Source organism: Sturnira hondurensis, unplaced genomic scaffold (genome assembly GCF_014824575.4).
Source record: "Sturnira hondurensis isolate 20B ecotype Veracruz unplaced genomic scaffold, ASM1482457v3 Scaffold0006713, whole genome shotgun sequence".
Lineage (NCBI taxonomy): Eukaryota > Metazoa > Chordata > Mammalia > Chiroptera > Phyllostomidae > Sturnira > Sturnira hondurensis.
The window spans coordinates 4,658,360-4,664,359 of record NW_028079344.1 but is presented as its reverse complement, the minus strand read 5'-3'; positions in this window follow the sequence as shown (position 1 = coordinate 4,664,359).

Below are 6,000 nucleotides of genomic sequence, written 5' to 3'. Positions count from 1 at the left end.
AAAAGTATGTACTGATTGATGAGAACCCAAGCTCCCTTCCCCCATGTAGCTTCAAGGTGTTTAGAGCCAGACCCAAACCTCCCAGGGTCCTCCTTGAGGGGCATGACCATAGCAAGAGAAAACAACTAATGACGCTGGTAATTGTGGGCCCTCCAATGCAGTGGTTAACTCCACTCAATGCAAAGTGAAGCCTAAGAGTCAATAAATAATTTCCCGTTCACATACACACATATATAGAGCTTCTGGTAAAACTTTTTCAGTGCCTCGCCCTTAAAGAAGGCAGCCAAAGATCACCAGACATTTGAGAAACCCCCCTTCCACATGAAAGACAGAAACTAAGACATAAAATAAGGAACCCAGAGGAGACAGTGACAACATAAAAAACAGAATATAAGTGTTTTTTTAATTATAATTTAAATCTTCGTAGTTCTATGAATTAAGGATAATGGGTTCATCCTTCATCAGGTGGTGGCAAAACTCTGATAGAGAAATTAAAATTGAATAGAAGGGTTGGATAACAAAGTGATGATCAATCTCTCAGAATTTAGAGCAACAACAAAATATGTAATATAGGAGAAAAATAATAAGAAAATTAAATGGTTATTCCCAGAGGTCCCACAAATAGCAGTTCAGAACTGTAGACTAGAGAGAATGTATGGGAGAAAAGGATCAGAAAAATAATTTATCAGAACTGAAAGATAGGAGTATCGAGCTTCAAGGGTTCATTGACTAATCAACACAGTGTATGAGGGACTTCTAGTCAAGATGGAGGTGTAGGCAGACATGCCTCATCTTCCCATGGAACCACAGAAAAGATTAGAACTAGATCTCAAGACAAATAACACCCAGAGCTTTCAGAAAACTGAGCTGTACGGAAGTCTGACAACCAAGGATTTAAAGAAGCCACATTCATCCAGATGTGTAAGAGGGGCGGAGTCATGAAGGTAGTTGGAGAGGCATGGAGGGCAGGGGCCGCAGAAGAATGGATGTTCCCACATTCACATGTGGTGGACAAAAACTGGGAAGGATACCTTCTGAGTGAGTGATCCCAGCCCGAGGCCAGGCTGCACAGCCCAGCGCTTCAGTGCCAGGAAGATAAATCCCCATAACTTCTGGTAAAAACCAGTAGGGGTTGGGGAGACTCCATTTAAAGGACCTGCACAGATTTAGAACATATGCAAACCCTCCTGCTCTGGAACACACCACCAGAGCAACAGCTAGAAGGACACCAGTCATATATGGTGGGTAAAGTGACTAGAAACAGGGTGAGTGCCCAGCAAACTTCCAGAAACCAAGGCAGTGGCATCGTTTCCTCTCCAAGCCCTCTGCCCACACAGAGCCACAAAGTGGTGATGCATGATGCCCCTCCCTGGCAATTACCTAAGGTTCTGCCCCATGCAATTTATGGGTCACTCTACTAAGACAGGGAGTCAAAGCAGCTCTACCTAATACGTAGACACAAATACAGGGAGGCTGCCAGATTGAGGAGACAAAGAAATATGGTTCAAATGAAAGAATAGAATAAACCCCCAGAAAAAGAGCTAAATAACATGGAGATAACCAATCTATCACATGCAGAATTCAAAACACTGGTGATCAGTATGCTCAAAGAACTCATTGAGTATGGCAACAACATAACAGAAGTGAAGAGTCCATTAAATGAAATGAAGAAAAATCCACTGGGAGACAACAGTGGAGGGGATGAAGCTGGGATTCATATCAATGATTTGGAACATAAGAAGAAATAAGCATTCAACCAGAAGAGAAAGAAGAAAAAAGAATTTAAAAAATGAGGCTAGTATAAGGAGCCTCTGGGACATCTCCAAACATACCAGCATCCAAATCATAGGGATCCAGAAGGAGAAGAAGAAGACCAAGGAATGAAAACTTCTTTGAAAAAATAACGAAAGAAAATGTTCCTAATTTGGTGAAGGAAGTAGACATACAAGTCCATAAAAGTCTCAAACAATTTGGACTCAAAGAGGACCACACCAAGACACATCAAAATGCCAAAGGTTAAAGATAAAGGCAGAATCCTAAAAGCAGCAAGAGAAATGTAGTTACCTACAAAGGAGTTCCCATAACAGTGTCAACTGATTTCTCAAAAGAAACTTTGTAGGCAAGAGGGGGGACTGTCAAGAAGCATTCAAAGTGATAAAAGCAAGCACCTACAACCAAGATGACTTTATCCAGCAAAGCTATCATTTAGAATGGAAGGGCAGATAAAGTGTTTCCCAGACCAGGGAAAGCTAAACAAGTTCATCATCACCAAGCCATTATTATATGCAATGTTAAGGGATTTATCTAAGAAAAAGAAGATCAAAACTATGAACATTAAAGAAATTCATAACCATCAACAATTAATTCTAAAAAAACAATCTAAGCAAACAAATAGAACAGGAACAGAATCATAGAAATGAAGGTCATTTGGAGGGTTATCAGTGAGGAATGGGAAGGGGGAGGTTGGGGGAAAAGGTGCAGGGATTAAGGAGCATAATTTGTAGGTACCAAACAGAAAGGGGGATGTTAAGAATAGTACAAGAAATGGAAAAGCCAAAGAACTTAGATGCACAACCCATGGACATGATCTATGGGAGGGGGGGGAAATGATGGTGGGAATGGGGGTTACCAGATGGAGTGGGGCAAAAGGAAAAAATAGGATGACTGTAATAGCATAATCAATAAAATATACTTTAAAAATGTATCAAAAAAGATCCATGCAAAGTCACTTAGCATTAAATTTCAGAACACTAGGAAAAAGAATAGATTCCTAAATCCTCTAAATAAAACTCTGGTAATAGAAAGAAGGATCAGGAATCATCTGGGAATTAGCCATGGGAAGAGCCATGGGATCAGATGGGAAGAGACTTCCTAAAAGCAACACTTGATATTAGAAAAACAATGACAAGTGTCTATTTGATTCATAGGGAAAATAATTCCCAGCCCAGAATTCTATTATCTACTTAAATTATTGACCAAAAACTAAGGGCAGGGAAAAGACATATTAGATGTGCAAGGTCTCAAATTGTACTTTCCATGTGTTCTTTTCTTGAAAGCTCCTGGAAGAGGTCCTTCATCCGATGTGAGAGTGTGCCCAGAGGGAAAGGCGCAGGGCCTGCAGGGGGTCCAGCAGGGCAGCACCCTGAAAGGCTTGTGACTGGCAGGCCCCCTTGTTAGAACAGGACAGGAGGCTCCAAGGAGGAGGTCCTATAAAAAGATGAAATTGATAAGATTATCTGAAGTATTGCAATATGCTGAGAGATTATATGCATATGAACAGTAGACAATTTGAGGTTAAATGAAAAAATAGATACAAAGAAAACAACAAAAGTCACAACAATAAAATGGCCAAAGAAAAGTTAACTAGTGTGCATGTATGGCTCACCTGTGAATAAGGTTTATGACGAGAATGGGACCCTTCATGTGAGAGTGCACACATGTATTTTTGTGGGTTGGGGAAAAAAGAGCTGTATCTTCACGTCTGTAACAGAAAGCAATAAACACTATCTAAAAGCTAAGAGAAAGATCCAGAAATCACAACACCCACATTTTATTTGAATTATGACTGCGAAGAGCAGAAGAAGCTAAAAGAGAGGTTGCCTTTGGAGTCAGAGCTAGCAGTGGGGAAAGGCTGGAAAGGGGACTTTTGTGTTGTTGTTAAAAGCCTTTTACACCATTTGGCTTATAGAGTGTGTTAGCTTTTTAAAGTGTTTTATAAACTTTACTCAGAAGGGAGGAGAGGAAGAAATAAAGGAGGGAGGAGGGAAGGATGTGTAAATTAGTTTATGTTAAGATAATTATGATCTATAACAGCTTAACACATTCCCGTTCCCAAGAGCACTTGTATTTTAAAAAGTGACGAGAAAATCTGTTTACACTGTAACCCAAGAAAATGAATCAGGCCCCACAAGAGGTAAATGGGGGACACATGTGGGAGCTGTGTGAACTGAGGGGATTACCCAGCACCTTGCAAACCACACGTGGAAGAACGGGCAGAACTTGGGTAGCTGGAGAAAAGGGGAAGTGATTCCAGAAGTGAGAGAACTAAGGAAGCTTAATTGATCTCCGTACCTCTACAGCCTGGCGTACAGTGGGTGAGCACTGGGAAGATGGAGCGGAGCCCGAGCGTGGGAGGTTCAGGGAAGTACCTGGCCTGACCAGGGAAGAGGATTGGGGTATAGACAGGAAACAGTTGGAACTATATTTGTTTGCTTGTGTGTGCTTGTGTTTGTTTGGGGTTGGGTGTAGGTACCTATTCTGAAGGGTCTGGGAGTTTGAACTCAGGAGCCAGTGGTTTTGCTGACTCACCAAGAACAGGACTGTGATGATCTGGGGGAAATTCTGAGTCCTTTCCCAACTCATGTGTCTCGTGCAGAAGATATGGGTAAGATAAGTCTTCTCAGATATTAATTGTAAAATTGACAATGGGTATATCATTTTGGAAAGTAATATGGCAATAGAGGCCTATGAAAATGCTAACACCCTTTCATGCAGCCATTTTATTTCTGGGTCTGTATCCTGAAGCAATAATTCCAAATCTAGACAGATTTTGGCACAAAGACTCACCCTGCAGTGTTATTTATAATGCAAGAAATAATCTTGGTTTACATATTTGCTTTTCTGTGCATTTTTAATAACAATGTGAATGTATGTCTGTGCCTAAATTTTTGTCTATGTTACAGTTGTTGAGCTGCTATTAAAATGATGTTTAAAAAGAATTTGGTAACATGGAGATACTGTGTTAAATAAATTTAAACAATATATCTATAATTATCACAGCCTATTTTAAAAAACCATGACAAGACAGAAAAACTAAAAGCAATACAATGAAATATTAACAGCAATAGATATGAGTTGTTTTCTTTCTATTTTCAAGCTCTTTTTCAAATTTACGTAATAAACACAAATTGCTTCATAACTGAAAGTATAATGAATACTTGGACACAAAGGTCCTATAACATTGACAGATTTATATAATTGAAATGAGGTAATACACAACCTCTTTGGAAATATCCCAAGATTTGAAGTCCTCTCTAACATAACATATTTAGCTACTTTTGTTTCTCAACAACTATATAAAATATTGAATTTAAAAATTACTCACAACATCTCTATCTACAGAATTACCATATATGTCAAGTTCCTCTGCATATTCTCGGCTAGTGAATAGCTTTTTCCCAGTGGTTCAAGAAATTACTATACTATTCCTTTTAAATCATTTGGTAAAGATTTTTATTAGATTTTCTCTAGGCTACACTTTGGTCATAATTAGCAAACCCAGCTGCCATTCAAACTGAAATACTTCGGATCCAAAGGCCACAGAGCGTGTTCGAGGCAGTGCTGGGCGAGTCTCCCTGAAGGTGAGGTAACGCCAGGCAGAGGAGGCCTGTAGACAGTGCATTCTGGGGCCAACACTGAGCTACTCTGTCTGACAGAAACATTAAAACGAGGAGAGATCTGACACATTCTACTGAAATTTCTTTTCCTAAAGGTAGCCAGGCTCCAGGCCTTGAGAACTGTTGAAAATTCTGAAATGTCTCATATCTATTGTTACTGTTTTCTTGTCACCCAGAAAAGGCTAGATGGCTTTTTCTCCTCGCCTCACCAGGAAATTGGTTGTGTAGGATTGTGGTAGACAGATGAATGTGTTATTCCTAAAGCTTTAGAGATTTCCCAGAGCTTGAAGCCTTATCAGCTTTAAACCTGCCCCCCTCTTTAACTGGTCTTTACATATTATTCACATTTCCCTATTCAGAAATGTGCTACAAACACTTACCCAGTGCTATGTGAAGGAGCGGTTTCCACTGATCATAAATAAGTACTTGTCCCAAGGTGCATTTTAACAGTGCTGATACATTGAGAAAAAGGTTGGGCATCGCGCATTTCCATGTAGCTAATACTGCTCAGAACCACAAGGTGGCTCTGTAGCCACAGCAAAGGTTTTGTTAGATCCCAGAAACTTTCCCCGCTAAGAATACTTCAAAAAGGGGAAGGATTTAC